This window comes from Aedes albopictus, chromosome 3, assembly GCF_035046485.1.
Source record: "Aedes albopictus strain Foshan chromosome 3, AalbF5, whole genome shotgun sequence".
Classification (NCBI taxonomy): Eukaryota; Metazoa; Arthropoda; class Insecta; order Diptera; family Culicidae; genus Aedes; species Aedes albopictus.
Window position 1 is genome coordinate 253,368,039 of NC_085138.1, and position 19,505 is coordinate 253,387,543.

General features: G+C 39.4%; 1 non-coding gene across 1 annotated transcript; it reads right to left on the minus strand.

Annotated features, from left to right (window-relative positions):
- Nucleotides 1-1,749: 1,749 nt before the first annotated feature.
- Trnap-agg (transfer RNA proline (anticodon AGG)) lies at nt 1,750-1,821 on the minus strand. The gene has a single exon. It is a non-coding gene; the product is annotated as a tRNA-Pro (tRNA).
- Between the last annotated feature and the right edge of the window lie 17,684 nt (nt 1,822-19,505).

Consider the following 19,505-nt stretch of genomic DNA (forward strand, 5'->3'; position numbering starts at 1 on the left):
TAGAAATTTAATTCATCATATACACTATTTCCCGTCATACCAGACGGAAGATAGCCGATAATTAAAGGTTTTGCAACTAAACTTTGCCAATGACTCATTAGATGGAAGCAAAAAGATGTAGATTATCAACAGCCAGCCCCTCGGAAATCGAAAAACTAGACACAATTTCACGTTTCAATTTCTCTCTACTTGCGACTTCACATGTTTTTTTTTTATCGTTTTGCATATGACGGAGGCAACAGCACCAAAGCAGCAGCAAGCCGAACTGTTTTTCATCACCGTTCAATTTTCACTTCGTCAGATTCACTTGTTGACCTGACCTTCAATTCACACCCCACAAAAGCTCTGTGGTACTACGAAAGTGGATTTTACCGCTGCAGAATGCAGCAAAAGCTGCTCAACTATTGAAATAAGTTGCCTAGTCGGTAAATTGTAGGGGATTCTGGGGTAATACGCACCAGTTAAGGAAGATAAGTCCAAATGCAAAAAAAGGCAATAATATTTTAGAGAAAATGTATGTTTTCTAAGGTTTTAAGACGAATAATAGCTCAATTGCGTTTGCGATTACTTACAGAGTGCTCATAGATATTATTACAGCTTGTTTTCTATAGGTGCGTTTTGCCCCAACACATGGACTGCATATTGCCCAGTCAAGAGCAAAAAAGTAAAAAAAAAATTAAAATATATAATTTACGTACATTACTGTTTAAGTTATTCTTCCTACGCTTAGCATTGCCCTCAATTGACTAAATAAATACAACAGGTTAAGATATTTGGTCGGTTTTCATCATCAAATCGTTCGACAAATGATCGGAAAAATTACATCAGAAACCTGCATTTTGATTTTATTCATTTTCTCACTAATTACGTAACGTAGATATGTAAAATTTTCCAGCTGCTTATTTATAAGGTCGTTCTATTAGTGCATATTACCCCAGATTCCCCTACCAGTTGTGTTCGTTCCAGGGAAAATGCAGGGAAATGTGTGCGTTGAGTTACATGATTTGATTTGGATTGCGAAGAATTTGACCGACTTTTCAAATGCATAAAAACGGTCAAATCATGTTTGACCATCCTATATAGAGTGTCACGTAGAGAGTGTGACGAGAATTAAATTCATATTGTGCCCGAAATAGACGTGAACTAGATGGAAATAGGTAGAATGATGACGGGAATCAGATCAACTCCCTATGTACAGATTGTTTTGATTTGATTTTATCGCCATATATTAACTTATCTGTCGTTAACAAATGGCGATAATATAAGAAAAATGCGTCGAATAATTTATCCATTTAAATATTTATGTCAAAAAAGCACATCAATAAAGCAATCAACAGGCAAAATAAAGAGCAAAATCGAATTAAGGGGGTTCCCACTCTACTCCTCATTTCTGATGCTTGGCACTCCATTCAGTTTGCCCGTCGGTAGTAACGCCGAAAGTACATAAGCGTGTGTGTACATTGATTGACAAGAGTCCCCTCATCATTTTTTTACGTTCGCTTTCGTTTCCCTCTTCATCGTTGATCGTGATTCTTCGCGTCAACACGCATACAAGCGGCAGTGATAAGAATCGACGAACCATCTGAGTCAAAATAATAATAAAAGGGGAAACATGTTGAACTCAAGAAAAACTGTTCGAACGTTTGCTGTCCTAACGAACCGGAAATATATTCAAGTGTGCCATTATGAATTATGACGTGTGATCGAATAAATCTGAGAAAGGAAAAGCTGTAGAAAAAAATATCGTGTGGGCTCGTCCGGGATTTGAACCCGGGACCTCTCGCACCCTAAGCGAAAATCATACCCCTAGACCAACGAGCCCGTTGTGTGAGTTGCTTGGAGTGAACGAATGAAACAAAGCAAAATTGACGACACGATTCGCTAACGATCTTCGCTTTGATTGCTCATCGCAGCGCTCGCTACCTTGATACGCGTGATAGAGAGCCGGAGTTAGCCGAAAATTGCTTGTTATGCCACATGATGTTTAGAGCGCGACGATAAGCTACCATCATCAATCAGTTCGCTTCCGTGAAGGCGGTCGATTTCCCATTCGAGCATTTACTACTGATTCGCTAAGGGGCGATTTCTTCACCCTGGCTTAAGCGTTAAGCCAGGTTTAACTGTATGGGTAAGCCTGGCTTACCGGTTAAGCCGAGGTGAAGAAATCGGCCCTAAGTATCATTCCCATAAACATTGTTTCATTAGCACAAATGCCGTTTCTCGCTTCCTCTTTTCCGCTGCTCACCGCATCCATTATGTAGATATAATACACCCCGAAGAATGCAATTAAGAAAAACACTCGGTTACAACAATTTTATTGCCTTCGTGTCGTCGCGTCGTCGTGCTGAATTCCCACTTGTATTCCTACAGTGCGTGAGTGTAATTTAAATTATAATTATCGCTCATCCCTCCGTTTCATATGATCTAACAAGCAACCCTTAAAACCAACCTAAACCAACAGTAGAGGTTGCAGTTAAACGGAAGAATCCTTTCCGAGGAAGGATGTGTGCTCACATGTGTCTCTGAGCTCTCCGGTTCGACTAATGAGACATTTATCTTCGCATGGTCACGAAAGTCAACCGAAAATGTGGATGTTCGGTAATGTTGGAAGATGAGCCCCGTTCTTACATTTCATGGCCATATGCCATGGTTTATTGCACACGCTGGGGCTACTTTGCTTCCATACGATGCTATAGATTAGGGGGATTCATGTAGTGCTCCACGAAACATTAACTCTCAGGCGACGGTGCCTTAAATTAGTTTTTTTTAAACATCATATCTTCTTCGCTTTACATCTAAATGTGAAAAACTTATACTTTTGAAAATCTTGAAGCCTCAGCTTTCTTGGGCTTGATTGACCGCCCGTGGATGCTTCTTCAGTGTCGCCAGACCTGCTACACTCACACAAGGTACCTGTGAGATATCTTCCGGGGACTAAGCAGCAGGGATGCCAGATGTGAAGACATGTCATCAATGTGAAGACATTTGAACTTCTGTGAAGACATTTATTTTGCTAAAGACATATTGAAAACATTTCAAATTATGTGAAGACTTTTAAAGACTGTTGAAAGCTTAAAAATAGTATTTATATTTTTGATCCAACCCAATAATTCATATCTTGGAACAATTTCAGTTGAAATGCGTTTAAATTTTTGTTGATATAAACTAACAGATTCCTACAGTTTCTCGGGAATTCCTCCAAGAGTTTGCCGAGAATTTCTTCACAAGTGCCTTAGGAACTCCTCTATTAGTTCCTAGGAAATTCCTTCATGTATTCCTCGGAAGGAGGAGGAGAAGTTCCTCGGGAATTGCTCCAGAAGTTCTTCAGGTTCCTCCAGAAGTACCTCAGGAGTTCCTTGTAAATCCCTTCATCAACTTCTCGCGAATACCTCTAGGAGCTCCTCGCAAATTCCTCCATGAATTCCTCGGGATTTCCTTCAGGAGTTTACCGAGAACTTCTTCAGGAGTTCCTCGGGAATTGCTCCATGTATTCCGCGGAATTCCTTCAGGAGTTCCTCGGGAATTCCTCCAGGAGATTCTCAAGAATTCATCCAGGAGTACCTCGGAATCTCAAATCGACCACGTTCTGATTGACGGACGGCACTTCTCCGACATCATCGACGTCAGGACCTATCGTGGCGCCAACATCGACTCCGACCACTATCTGGTGATGGTCAAACTGCGCCCAAAACTCTCCGTCATCAACAATGTACGGTACCGGAGACCGCCACGGTACAACCTAGAGCGACTGAAGCAACCGGATGTCGCCTCAGCATACGCGCAGGATCTCGAAGCCGCGTTGCCAGACGAGGGCGAGCTCGATGAGGCCCCTCTAGAGGACTGCTGGAGTACAGTGAAAGCAGCCATCAAAGACGCAGCCGAGAGCACCATCGGGTACGTGGAACGGAATCGACGGAACGAATGGTTCGACGAAGAGTGCAGAACGGTTTTGGAGGAAAAGAACGCAGCGAGGGCGGTAATGCTGCACCAAGGGACTCGACAGAACGTGGAACGTTACAAACAGAAGCGGAAACAGCAGACCCGCCTCTTTCGGGAGAAAAAGCGCCGCCTGGAAGAAGCGGAGTGTGAAGAAATGGAACTGCTGTGCCGTTCCCAAGAAACACGGAAGTTCTATCAGAAGCTCAACGCATCCCGCAACGGCTTCGTGCCGCGAGCCGAAATATGCTGGAAACGACGACGCCAGTGCAGCGGAGGACGGAAATGAACCAACTCCCACGCTGAGGGAAGTTAAGGATGCCATTCACCAGCTCAAAACCAACAAAGCAGCTGGTAAGGATGGTATCGCAGCTGAACTCATCAAGATGGGCCCAGAAAAGTTGGCTACCTGTCTGCATCGGCTGATAGTCAGGATCTGGGAAACCGAACAGCTACCGGAGGAGTGGAAGGAAGGGGTAATCTGCCCCATTCACAAGAAAGGCGACCATTTGGAATGTGAGAACTTCAGGGCGATCACAATTTTGAATGCTGCCTACAAAATGCTATCCCAGATCATCTTCCGTCGTCTGTCACCTAAAACTAATGAGTTCGTGGGAAGTTATCAAGCCGGCTTCATCGACGGCCGGTCGACAACGGACCAGATCTTTACCGTACGGCAAATCCTCCAGAAATGCCGTGAATACCAGGTCATAATGCATCACCTGTTCATCGACTTCAAAGCGGCATACGACAGTATCGACCGCGCAGAGCTATGGAGAATCATGGACGAAAACGGCTTTCCTGGGAAGCTGACTAGACTGATTAAAGCAACGATGGACGGTGTGCAAAACTGCGTAAGGGTTTCGGGTGAACTATCCAGCTCATTCGAATCTCGCCGGGGACTGCGACAAGGTGACGGACTCTCATGTCTACTCTTCAACATCGCTCTGGAAGGTGTGATGCGACGAGCCGGGCTCAACAGCCGGGGAACGATTTTCACAAAATCCGGTCAATTTGTGTGCTTTGCGGACGACATGGACATTATAGCTAGAACATTTGGAACGGTGGCAGAACTGTACACCCGCCTGAAACGCGAAGCAGCAAAGGTCGGACTGGTGGTGAATGCCTCAAAAACAAAGTACATGCTGGTAGGCGGAACCGAACACGACCGGATCCGTCTGGGTAGTAATGTTACGATAGACGGGGATACTTTCGAGGTGGTGGAGGAATTCGTCTACCCCGGATCCTTACTGACGGCTGACAACAACGTGAGCCGTGAAATTCGGAGGCGCATCATCAGCGGAAGTCGGGCCTACTACGGGCTCCAGAAGAAACTGCGGTCGAAAAAGATTCACCCACGCACCAAATGCACCATGTACAAAACGCTAATAAGACCGGTGATCCTCTACGGGCACGAGACATGGACCATGCTCGAGGAGGACCTACAAGCACTCGGAGTTTCCGAGCGACGCGTGCTAAGAACGATCTTCGGCGGTGTGCAGGAGAACGGTGTGTGGCGAACCCGGCATCCAGAAGGTGGCCAAAGCCGGAAGGATACGGTGGGCAGGGCATGTTGCAAGAATGCCGGACAACAACCCTGCAAAGCTGGTGTTTGCAACTGATCCGGTTGGCACAAGAAGGCGTGGAGCGCAGAGAGCACGATGGGCGGACCAGGTGGAGCGTGACTTGGCGAGCATTGGGCGCGACCGAGGATGGAGAGCGGCAGCCACGAACCGAGTATTGTGGCGTACTATTGTTGATTATGTCTTGTCTTAATGATGTTGAACAAATAAATGTATGTATGTACCTCGGGAATTTCTCCACTAGTTCCTTGGAGATTATTCCAGGAGTTCCTCGGTAACCTCTTCAAGCGATTATTGGCTATACCTCTAGAAGTCCCTCGGGAATTACTCCAGGCTTTCCTCAAAAATTTCTCCTGGAGTTCCTCAAGGAGATCCACAGCAACCCCTTCAGAATTTTGTCGAAAATTCCAGGAAAAATTCTTCCAGGAGTTCCTCAGGAATTCTTTCAGGGGTTCCTCGAGAATTCCTCCATAAATTTCCCAAAAAATCCTCCAGGAGTTACTCAGGAATTGCTTCAGTAGTTTGCCGAGAATTTCTTCAGAGTTCTTCGGGAATTCTTTCAGAGATTACCTGGGAGTTTCTTAAAGATCTCCTTTACGAGATACTCGGGAATTCCTCCAGGAGTACCTAGGAAATTCTTCCAAGAGTTTTACAGAAAATCCTCCACGAGTTCCTCGCGATTTCTACCAGGAGTTCCTCAGGAATCTCTCCAGGAGATTCACGGGTAGACCTCCAGGAGTTTCTCGAGAACTCCTAAAGAAGATCCTTGGGAATTTCTCCAGGAGCTCCTTGGGAATTTCTCCTGGAGCACCTTGGGAATTTATCCAGGAGATCCTCGAGAATCCCTCTAGCATTTTTTCGAGAAAACTTCCACGGAGGAGGATTTTCAGGATTTTATCAGAAGTTCAACTGGATGTTCCTATGGATACCTCCAGGAACTCCTGACGAAATTTCGGAGGAATTCCGGGAGCAATTTTTGGAAACATATGGAGGAATTCCCGATAAACTCTTGGTGGAGTTCCCGAGGAATTCCTGGAGGAATTTCTGAGGAACTCCTGACGATTTCCAGGAGGAATCCCTACAGATCTTCTGGAGAATTACCCGAACATCTTCATGAAGAAGATCTTCTTGAATAATTCTCGAGGAACTCCTGAAGGAATTCCAGAGGACCTCCTGGAGGAATTCTTGAATAACTCCTGGAGGAATTCCCAATAAACTCCAGGACAATTTCCCGAGGATCTTCTGGAGGTATTTCCGAGGATATACTGGAGGAATTTCCGAGACATTCCGGGAGGAATATCCGTGGAACTCCTGGATGACTTTTCGGATTTCTTTGTAGAAATCGTGGAAATAAATACGAAGAGCTTCTCTAGGAATTTTCGAGAAAAACCATAAAAAGTACTATAGGGAACACCTGGAGAGAGCCATGCATTATTGCTGGAGGAGTTCTCTATGAACTTCTGAAGTAAATTTCATGGAAATTCTGGAGGGAATTTCCCGGGAAATTCCTGGAGAAATTTCCATGAAACTCCTGAAGGAATTTCATGGTAGCTTAAAGGTTTACTCTCGGGGACTTCTACATAAATTGTATGGAAACTCCTGTAGGAATTCATGAAGAACTGATGAAGGAATTTCTTAGGATCTTCGAGAGGAAATCCCATGGATCTCCTGGAGGAATTTCCGATGATCTCCAGGAGGAATCCCCGTGGATTTCCTGGATAAATTTTCCGAAGAACTCATGTCGCAATTCCCGAAGAACTCCTGGAGGAAAGTCCGAGGAATTTCTGGAGGAATTCCCGAAGAACTGCTTTAGGTATACCCGAGAATCTCCACTAAGAATTCCCACGGATCTCCTGGAGAAATTCCCGAGATACTTCTGGAAGAGCTCCCGTAAAACTCCTGGAAGAATTCAAGAAGAACTTGTGCAAGAATTCCCGAAAATTTCCTGAAGAATTTCCTAGACACTTCTGGAGGAATTCCCGAGGAACTTCTAAAGGAATTTTCGAGAACCTACTGTAGAAATTCCCAGTTATCTTCTGGAGGAATTCCCGAAAAACTCTTTGAGGAATTCCTTATGAGCTCAAGGATGAATTCCCGAGGATCTTCTGGAAGAATTTTCAGATTTTTTTGGGAAACTCTTGGAAATAAGTCCGAGGAACCATGCATTATTGCTGGAGGAGTTTTCGTGGAAGTCGTGCAAGTTGTAGTCGTGGAAATTTCCGGATAATTTATGTAGTTAATTTAAAAAATCGTTGGGAAATTCCCTGGGAAATCCTAGAGGGATTCTACCACAATTACTGCAGCAATATTTCGGTTGCTTCTAAGGGGATTCCCGTGATATTCTTGTAGAACCATGGAGGCATTCCCGGGAAATTCCTGGAGAAATTCTCTGGGACTCGTGGAGAAATTGAAACTCCAAGATACACTACACTCTTTGGGACTTTAGTAGAAATAGCCTGGAATTTTTTGCAGGAATTTCTAAAGAACTGATGGTGGAATTTCCAAGGAACTCTTGGAGAAATTTCCAAGGGATTCTTGGATGAATTTGCGAGGATCTTCTGAAAGAAGTTTTGTAGAAATAAATCCGAGGAACTTCTTAAGGAATTTTGGGAGAAACTGTGAAATATTCGATGGAAATCCTGAGGAAACCATGCATTATTACTGGAGGACTTTCTCGGGAATCCGAAGTAAATTTCATGGAAGTTCAGGGGGGAATTTTCGAATAATTTATGTTAATATTTTCATTTAAATCATGGAGAAATTCCTTGGGTAATCCGGGAGGAATTCTACCCTAAATGCTGCAAAAATTCTTCGAATGCTTCTTAAGGAAATTGCAAAGTATGCTTGGGGAAGCCATGGACGAATTCCCGAGAAACTCCTGGAGAATTTCTCGAAGACTCCCGGAGAAGTTTATCTGGAAACTTGGAAAGTAATTCCCGAGGTACATCTGTAGGAATATCTGAAGAGACTTCCCGGTGAACTTAATAAATTGTTAGGAAGCTTTGTCAGGAATCACAAAAAAAAACTGGAGGAATCCCAGAAGAAACTATTGAAGGGATTTCAGACTCTTGGAGGAATTACAACGCCTTTTTTGATATAAGATGTCATCATTAAGGTCATCACGCATTATTATTTAGTATAGAGCGCAGTGCGAACATATCATAAATTTTGCTTTTTAACATTAGTTTTATACCAAAGTCACAATATGGTGTGTGAAGATATTTTAGCGTGCCTTGCGAAGACGTTCGAGAATTTCACCTGGCATCTATTTTTAGGCGACCAATGGCGCCTGCCATGTCAGGTTGCTGGTCAATGTGGGGAAGGGGAAGGAAGTAATAATTGCAATCATTTGTATCCACATCAGACCGAATATACCTCTGCTTCTGCACAATTTCATGCGAATGTCGAAGTGTTGGTAAGGTATGGTTGGCATTGGGTTCACACGTTGATGTATGGATGCCAGGCGTAAAGTGTATTTATTAGTCGGAAAATATTGCGGCACAGTTCGCTTGATTACATAACTCGTAGGCGTTTTATGCTAGACACTGTGCTAGGAAAGTTGGAAGGAAGAAAAACGGCTTGTTTAACCTGTTTCTTTTCTAGCGATGGCTATGAACTATGAATATACATTAGGCTGCGGCTTATTTTTCAAAAGTTGTTGAAACCTGGAATTCGTAAGCTCTTTTGGATTCAAATGACACAAAAAGAGAAACCTCTGAGTTTAAGCCAAAAATATTGAGATTTAGAGGTCGCGCAATCGCTTCAAAGTTGAATTTTCGAGTAATAAAAAGGTGTTTTCACTTCAAGTGCCATAACTTTCACAATGTTCAACCGATTTTCAATCTTTTTTCATGAATTTCTCACAAATTAAATTTCAAATAAACTCGTAGAACATCATTTTTTCCAAAGTCATGCAAAATATGAATTTTTGAAGATGTATTTTTTTTTTCTTTTTACAAAAAAAAACTTTAGAGTCCTATAACTTTTTAACCGTTTGACCGATTTTTAATTTTTTAGCTTGCTTTTGTAGATATTTTTGTTGCCTATCTTTGTCTTGAACAAACTTTTCATCAAAGTAGTCATTTTTATGATACTTTTCACCAAAAACTGCCAAAACATGCTTAAGGCATGGCCAAAACATGCTTAAAGCAACTTGATTTTTTCATGCATAATTGGAGTTTTTGACGATTATTTGCATTTTTTTACTCCAAACCAGATACTTAGCATCATATTTAGGGATATGGAACACATTGGAGCAATTTCTTGTCTTTCAAAATTCAAAACGAAGTCGTTGTCAGGAAAAAGCCACCTCCTTAAAGACAGGATTATACTCTTAAAAATGCTAATATTTCAGCTGTCAATCCATACCATAACAATACTCATTCTTCATTGCCAACACTCATCTTACTAGAAAAAATATCGTACATAGTCGTAGCAAGGAAAAGTGCAAATTGTGACCCCCATTTATTTGTTATTTAAAGAAATACATCAGCGTCACTTTGTAAGCAAATCATGATTTTCTTCCACGGTTAGAATCTTCATGTATAGTACTTCCGTAATTTCTTTAAAAATAGTGTTATATGCTCCTATTTGCATATACTCATCTCAGCACATAATCTTACAAATGTCAATTGACATATTCCCGTAAGGATCCTTGGAAGAATTTTTAAAGCTGTTCTCGTAAAAGCCTTGAAACTACCACTGGAAGAAACCCCCGATGTGTCTTTGTAAGAATTCCTGAAGAAAATCTCTAGAGGAATTCTTTCCGCAGTATTTTCGGAAAACTCTCAAATGATGAAATTCCTGGGGAAAACCTGCAATTCACCTGAATTCCTGGTCGAATAATTAAAATGTATTTTAGAAGGCAATTCCTAGAGAAATTCGTGGTGAATTTTCTAGACAAATTTCGGTAGGGAACCCTGGGAGACTTCCGAAGGAGTTTTTTCTGGGTAAACACCTGAAAAAAATCCTGGAGAAATGTCTGAAAGCGCTTCTATTTAGCATGTAAGAACCTATAAGTTTAAAGTAAGTGACTGTAAAATAATAACAGGATATATTCCTGAAAGAACAGCAGGATGAACTTTTGAGCAAACTCTTTTGCAGGAGCTAGAGGAAGTATTCTTGAAGGAATGCATGGGTGGATTGCTGAACAAATTGTTGGATGAACTTCTTAAAGATTTCTCGGAGATAACTGTGAAAAAAAAATCCTGGATGACTTCTTGGAGAACTTCTTGACTCCTGTATCCCTCTAAAATTATCTTAGCGTATGCCAATACAAATCGCTGGAAGAACTCCTCTTAAAATCCTTTAAGTAATTCAAAAAAGCTTCAGGTAATTCTGGAAAAATTCTTGAGTGAATCCCTGGAAATGACGATGAACGAGTTTCTAAAATTTCTGAACGAGCCTCTGATAAATTTTTGAAAAGATTCAGAGAAGGAATTTCTGAAGAAATCACTACAGGAACTCCTGCAGCAATCCCTGAAGGAATCTCTGGAGGAATTTCTGAAAATATGCCTGGTGAAAATTTTGGATGAATTCCTGGAAGAATCCTTAGAGCAGATATAGGAGGAATCCTTGGAGAAATTTCTGAATAAATCGCTTGAAGAATCCTGGTAAGAATTTCTTAACAAATTTCTGGAGGTATTTTTGAACAAGTTCCTAGAGGTTTTTCTAGAGGAGTTCTTGAAGAAATCCCTGGAGGAATTCCTGGAAAAATCTGTGAAGCAATTCCTAGAGGAATCTGTGGAGGAATTTCTGGAGAAACCACTAGAGGAATTCTTGGAGAAATCCCTGAAGGAACTTCTGAAGGATTTATGGGAGGAATTTTTGGATGCATCCATGGAAAAGAGTCCGTGGATAAACTTCTAGATAAATCCCTGGATGACGCTTTAGAGGAATTCCAGCATGAATACCTAAAAAACCATGGAGAAATTTCAGGACAAATTCTTGGAAGACTTACTGTAAAAATGCCTGGATGAATTTCTGGAGCAAACTCAGGGAGAAATCCCGAAGGAAACGCTGGATGAATTCCTGGAAGATTCCCTAGAGGAATTCTGGGAGAAATTCCTCGAAAAATTTCTGAAGAAACCTCTTGAGAAATTCCGGGAGGAATCTTTAGAGAAATTCTTACAAGAATTTCTGGGAAATTCTTGGAAAAACCATGAAGCAATTTCTGGAGGAACCTCAGGAGGAATGCCTCGATGAACTTCTGGACAAATTCCTGGAGAAATCCCCATTCCTGGAAGAATTCCTTAAGGAATCCCTGATTGAAATTCTGGAGGAATTTTGGGAGGAATCTCTGAAGAAATTTTCTGTAGGAATTCCTAGAGGAATTCCCAGGGAGCTTTCTGGAGGGATTCCAGGAGAAGTTCTTGGAGGAAAATCTTGATGAATTTCTGAAGGAATCTCTGGAAGACTCTTTAGAGTAATCCCTGAACAAAATCCTGGTAAATTTCTGGAAGAATCAGTGAAATAATTACTGGAGGAATATCTGGAGGAATCCTTGGAGGAATCCCTGGAGGAGAAATTCCTAGAGGAAACTTTGGAAGAATTTTCGAACGAAGCCCTGGAAAAAATCCTGGAGGAAGTACTGAAGAAATTTATGAAAAAGTTTCTGAAGGAATCCCAGGAGGATTTCCTGGTGAAATTCCTGGAGAAATTACTGTAGGAATTTCCGAAGTAATTGCTGGAGAAATTCTTGGGGTTACTCCTGGTGAAATTCCTGGAGGAGTCTCTGGAGAAATTCCTGGATGAAATAATGGAAAAAATATTATTACTAGATGAATTCCGGGAGCAATTCCTGGAGGAATTTCGTAAGGAATCTCTGGGGATTCCTGAAGAAATCCTTGAAGGAATTATTAGAAAAATCTCAGTAGGAATTTATACAAGAATCCCTGGAGGAATTCTTAGGATAATGCCTGTATAAACTTCAGGGAATTACCGTAGTAATTTTTTGAAGGAATTTCTGAAGGAATTCCTGGGGTAATTTATGCATGAATTGCTGGGGTAATTCCTGCTGGAATTCTTTAAGGTATTCCTGGATAAAACTCTGAAGAAATTCTCATAGAAATCTCTGGAGGAATTCCTGGATGAATGCCTGGAAGTATTTCTTGAAGAATTCATCGAGGAATTCCTAGAGTATTTCCTAAAGGATTCTCTAGAGGAAGTCCTAAAGAAATTCCTGGAGGAACCCATGGAGAAATGTCTTTTAGAATTCCCGGAGGAGTCTGCAGAGAAATTCCTTAAGAAATCTCCAGATCAACTCCTGGAGGAATCCCTGGAGGTATTCATAGAGAAATCCCTCTAGAGGAATACCTAGGACATCCTCTGGAGGAATTCCTACAGGAATCTCTAGCGAAGTTTTTGGAGGAAATCCCTCTGGGATTTTTTAGACGAAACCCTCAAGGAATTCACAGAGGAATCCTGGAACAATTCCTGGAGGAATCCCAGGAAGAAACCCAAGGATTAATTTCTGGGGGACTTCCAGATAGAGTCTTTGAAGAAATCTCTGGAGGAATTATTGGAGAAATCGCAGAAATTCTTGAGGAAATTCTGAAGGAATCCTGAAATGAGTACGTAGAGAAACTCTTGGAAGAATCCTTGTACAGTTCCTGAAGGAATCCCTGAAGGAGTTCCTGAAGGAACAACAGGAGGAATTTCGAAAGCAATGCCAAGAAGAATTCCTAAGGGAATCTCTGAACAGTTCCTGACGGGGTTTCAGAAAGAATTTCAGGAGGAATTCCTGTAGGAGTCCCAAGAAGAGTGGAGACATTTTTAAAATAATCCCGGAAGTTGTTCCTGAAAAAAAAATCACAGAAGGAATTCCCGGTTGAATCCATGGAGGATTTTTTGGAAAAATTTCTGGAAGAAAAAAACCATGAGGAATCCCAGAAGGAGGAATTTCTTAGGGAATCATAGGAGAGTTTTTTTAGCGAATTCCTGGAAGAATTTCTGTAGGAATTCCTGGATAAAAAATATGAAGAAATCCATGTCTGCAGTGATTTCCAGACGAATTATTGAAGGAGCAAGTGGATGGACTAATAAATAATTTTTAATACATTTTTTTAAGCAAATCCTAGATCAGTTTTTGTATCATCTCTAGTAAAATATTCTGGAAGAATTTCTGGAAGCCATTCCACAAAAAAAACTTCGAATAATTCCAGATGGGATAATTGGTGTAATCTCTAGTGGAATTCTGGAAGGAATTTATGGTGAAATCCCTGCAGAAATATCTTAAAGGTTCTATGGAGAAATTCCCAAAAGAAAACCGCGGAAACAGTACTGGAACAATCACTGGAGAAACCTCTAAAGATAGCCTACCTAGACAACCTCCCTGGGCCCCCTCCAGAAAAAAACCCTAGTTACGTAAATGAACAGGTGCACCACGCTTTGCAAAAAAAAAAATGCTTTTCTAGCATAACGTTTTGAGCACCCCTGCCTTGCATAACATCAAAAGTGTTAAATGAAAAGACGCAGTGAAAAGGGTTGAATACGTTTTCGCAGGCAAAACTGCTCGGTTCGAGGGTAGTTCAGTTGTATCAGTTTTTCGAAAAGGCGTGAAGACAAGACGAGAAGTTTTGTTTTCCGGCACAGGATACACAGAATTGGTGCCGACGCGCCTTGAAGGGGTAACATTTGTTGCGGTTTCCAGGGTAGTTAAATATTTATTGTGAATTGTGGGCAGACGGGATTCTTCGTAATAGATTAGTTACTATTCTCATTAGAGTAATGTCTAGCCAATGGAAACCAAAGTTGTTTATCAATGAGACTAATATTACCAACGAGAGGAAAATGAAAAATTGCCTTATTAGAAACATAGCTAAAAGACTAAAAGGTGCCAAATACAATGCTATAAAGACCGAAAGTTTTATTCGTTTTAAATAAAACTAAAAATTTTAAATTTTCTCGATATTTTCATTAGTATCACAATTAAACTAATTAATATATCAATTCATCCAGTATTTTTTTTAATTTCAGTACATAAAAGTTGAAAGAAAAACTGAACTAAAAGATCAGATCAACGAAATGCACATTTGCATTTACGTGCAACCTTGGTTAATGGAAGCAGGTCTCCATTGACTTAATGTCACTGCTCTAGTGAAAAAGAGCAAACGGGTAAGCAGAAAGTTGCAAAAGAAAAATGTACAATATCCTTTCAAACGTGATACGTTTGTGTAAAGGTGTTGATGCAAATAAAATTCGCTATGCTCTCTTGGGAATATAAAATCCTGTGATGTATTACCAGCTGGAAACGAAGCGGTGGAATAGATTCCAACGCTTACAGGAAGAGTCTGGCAACAGACGCTACTTGATGGTAATGACAAATTCATTATGTTTATTATATACTTGAAGGAAGACTAAATGAAAATTGAAAGGCAATTTAATAATCATTAACGTGAACAGGATATCCTGAAATCCCAGATCAATATTGCACCAGAACTTCATATGCACAAGCTTAAAATGAGAAGATTCGGTACGCTGGTTTGAGTTTCAGTGAGATTTGTGTGGTCAAAGTCGTGAGCAGGTGCAAATGTCGGCCATTGTGGCGGTCATCTTGGGATTTTCGCCAGTCTATCCTTAAACATGCTTCATCGATTATATTGGCATGGGCCGTATACAATATTGCAGAGTAACTCTAAAAAAACACATGTTGATGTTTTATTATGAGTAACTCTAGCTGAGACTAGACCACTATTTAAGGACTGTTCAATTTATAAAACGGACAACTTTATAAGGCTATAAAAAGAAGACGCGTAGTTCAAATTTAACCACCCTTGCTTCATTATAGTGATCATTTTTAAGTCGAATAAAAATAGTTTTATTTTATAGAAAATCGGCCAGGTGTTAAATAAGGTGAATTTTTCGATTGCTGAAAATTGAAAATATATATAAAATTACTGTTCACACTATCGTTTTTAATACTAGAAAAGAATGTGCCATGCTGCAGCAGCATGTGTAATAAACATTCTGGCAAAATTTAAACTCAATCGGATAATTAAATGTTGAGATATTAAAGTCTCAAGTAAGATTCGATTTTTTCAATAAAATTCAATTGTAAAGCAAAAAGGGCATGAAAATATTAAATAATCAATTTTTTTATGCATCCAGTCGAAAGTGGGAACAATATGGTTTTAAATGCAGAAAACTGCTTCTTAATAGCATTGCTGGTTTGGTTACTGTGCGCTATTGCAGACACAGTAATCAAAACGGTTTCGTTATTTGAAGGTTCTTACAAATAACAATGCAACCTAATGCAAATTTTACATAACAATAATGTTGGAAATGAAAACCTTGTATCTGATTATTATTAAATAAAGCGTACAATAACATAGGACCAAGATTCGCTAGAGTCGAAAATCTGCATCAATGCAGCATAAAGTATGAAATTTCTTAGTATGACCATCTTTATGGATTAAATTTTCGATGAAAAATGCAATTATAAGTAAATTTTTCTTCTGTATCATTCAGAAAGCAATATTCCACTATTATGGACAAATTTTTAGCCGAATCCGTGATGTTATCGCAGCACAGGGCTTAAATGAACATTTTTTCATAATTTCTATGAAAATAAGGCAACTCACCATATCAAGCCGGAGACTGACTGGTGCATTATTACTGACCAACTATTAAGCTTTACCTTTAGTAGAATAGTATAAGATTCCAATACATTGAAAACTTCATGAAAATGTGCATATTAAGTATGTGGAAAGTTATGTCGAATTTTGAGAAATGGGTTTTTATTGATGTTTTACGAAAACCGCTTCAGTTACACAATAAAGAACATATTGCTTAATGTTATATTTTTCCTACATTTGAGAATAGCTATAGAAAGTTATGCAAAAAACTGATAATGATTTTATTGAAAAATAAAAAAGATATCGCACAAGCAAGTTGTCCGTTTAATAAATTGAACAGTCCTTACAACTTGTCTTTAAAATGTTTTGAAAGATTATTATGTGTTGCGACAATCCACTCAATGTGCCATACGCTTGTCCCAACTTGAACAGAAAAGGATAAAGATCGTACAACAAGGGTTTAGAGATTTTTAAGCCTTGTATTGCGATTTTCTTGGGGTAACTTCAAGTAAAAACTGCAACACTACTGAAGATCCACTATCAGAAAGTTTCGGTGTTGGACTAGTAACAATCGATTATTCACGAGTTGGAAAGCACGCTACAAATTTAGCGTTTGTTTTGTAACCAACTGACAATTTTCTTCTCTGGAAAGCTTCGATATCTGGAACGTCGAAATTGGGCATTTTTTTTATTATCGTACAAATTGAGCCGAAGGATCCCAGATTTTCAAGAAAATTTTTCCACAGGCTGGGCTCATGAATATGTATGTGAACAAAAAATTGAGAAAAATACAGGGTCGCCGATTTTCCCGGAAAACTCAGGTGGAAATTCTTGGTTTCCCCCTGACACTACTTATATTGAAAAAATCGTAAAATCATAACGCATCATAGAAACAAAGTTTTTTTTAAGAAATGAAAGCAAATTTTCTCAGGAATCAAAAAAAAAAATACGAACTAAAAAAGTTTTTCACAAAATTTTCCACAGTTGAATAAATTAGTAAAGAAAAGCTGAAAAAACAATGCCCGAAGACGTGGAAAATTTTCAAAAAAAAGTTTTTGAGAAGGTTCTTTCATAAGTTTTAATCGCTTTTGGAATGCACTTTTTTTCATTTTTGAGTTATGGCCAATTTTGTTGAAAAATGTCCAAATGTACCATGTAAGCCTTTTCTTTGAAAAATTATAACTCAAGAACGAAGCATCGTAGAAACAAAGTTTTTTAATGAAAATGAAAGCAAATTTTATCAGAAACAAAAAAAAAAGAAGTGGAATAAGTTTTCCACAAAATTTTCTACCGTTGAGAAAATTCAAACAGAAAAGTCGGAAAAATTATTACCGAACTCGTGGAGAATTTCCAAAAACCAATTATGAGGAGGTTATTTCATAAGCTTTGAGCTTTGATCGCTGAAATTTTTGGAATGGACTTCTTTTCTTTCTTGAGTTATGCTCAATTTTGTGAAAAATAACGATGTGCGCATATATTATATGGTCATTTTTCACATAATAGGCCATAACTCAAGGAAAAACAAGTGCATTCCAAAAATTTCAGCCATCAAAGCTTATGAAACTACCTTCTCGTAAATATTTTTTTGAAAATTTCTCGCTAGTTCGGGCATAGATTTTCCGGCATTTCTTTATGAATTTCCTCATTGGTGGAAAGTTTTGTGTAAAACTTTTTCCTTTTCATAGTTTTTTGGATTACTGAGATAATTTGCTTTCATTTTCATGAAAAAACTTTGTTCCTACGATGCTTCGTTCTTGAGGTATGATTTTTCAAATAAAAGGCTTATATGACACATTTGGACATTTTTCAACAAAATTGGCCATAACTCAAAAACGAAAAAACAAGTGCATTCCAAAAATTTCAGCGATTAAAGCTTATGAAATAACCTTCTCAAAAATATTGGTTTAGTATTTTTTTGCTTTTGGAAACTTAGGAGAATATACAGGCAGAATACACGGAGGAGCTACTTTTTAGAGAAATCACAAGAAAGAAGTACCAAACATAATCCCAGGAAGAATACCGAAAGAACTTGTAAATAGAAGGCACGAAATGTTGCAAGTTGACAAATTGAGAGATGAAATTTATGAAAAAAATGTCGCGTTCTGGTGGGATTCGAATCCACGACTCCGTATTCGCTAGACTAACGCTTTACCCAAGTAACACAGAAAACATCTTCGGATAATTTGTAATTGAATTATAAAAAAATTGGTTTATTGGAAAAGATGAGGATAAATTGTTAAAATATAAAATGTTCAATTGTCATTTTATTCATTTCAACGATATTGTAGATGGAAGTGGTGCCACCCATGTCATTTTTATTGTAAACATCTAATTTACACGAAAGCTTCCGTAAATAGATAACACCAAATAAAATCAAATGATTTCTGTTTTCTATACATAACGAGCACATTTGGCAACACTGCATGAGAATGAGCATAGATGGCAACACATTTCATAATTGCTACTCCATGGTTAACCCTCTAATGGATACCTGGGGTCCATTGGACCCCAGAGCCACTTTGAAGTGGTCGCAAAAAAGTTTGGATTGACACATCGGTCCCGTTTTCACAGTACCTTCAAACTACACCACGATGAGTTGTTTGTGCAAAAATAACAAATATTTCATGGCGTACTATAGATTATTTTTTATGTCAAAGTTGAACCGGGCGATTTTGGTCCCCTGGGGTCCATTGGACCCCACGACACGAATGATTATTCCTTGTGATCGTCACTTCCTAGAATAATGCTGTCTTCGACAAAATTGTTCAATAGACCAAGGGCAATCTTGTGACGAACAAATTGAATTGGAATTAGCCCAGTAGGTGGCGCTATTGTTTATTCAAAATATGGATTGAAAGTTAAATTTAGCTTGAATATCTTGAGATTCGGAATGTATAGAAAGTTTGTGTCTTCGGCAAAAGTGTTCAATACACCAAGGATTATTTGGTAATGAAAATTATTTTAAAATTTTTCTGCAAAATGGCGCTAATTAGTTCGTATATGCCCAGCATCCTAGATTACCGAGTGGCAAGCGTCCTCAAATAAGTACGCTTCTTTTGAAGTGAATATCTTGAGAATAACACAATATAATTACATTATGTTCACAATATGTACCAATACTTCCAATTTAGTGGATAATTTACTTCAGAATTGACTCACCCGGATACCTCCAGGAATTCCTCCCAAAATTTCTGAAGGAACTCCTACCAGGATTCTTCCAGAAATTAATACAGGGATTCTTTCAGTAATTCTTCCCGAGGTTCCTCTACGATTTCATCTGAGAAATCCACTTAAAAGCCCTCCGGAAATGACTCCCAAAACTACATCAGGAATTCCACCAGGGATTCAACTAGGAATTCGTAAAAGGATTCTTCCACAAATGCTTTCTGAGACTCCTCCACGAAATCCTCCC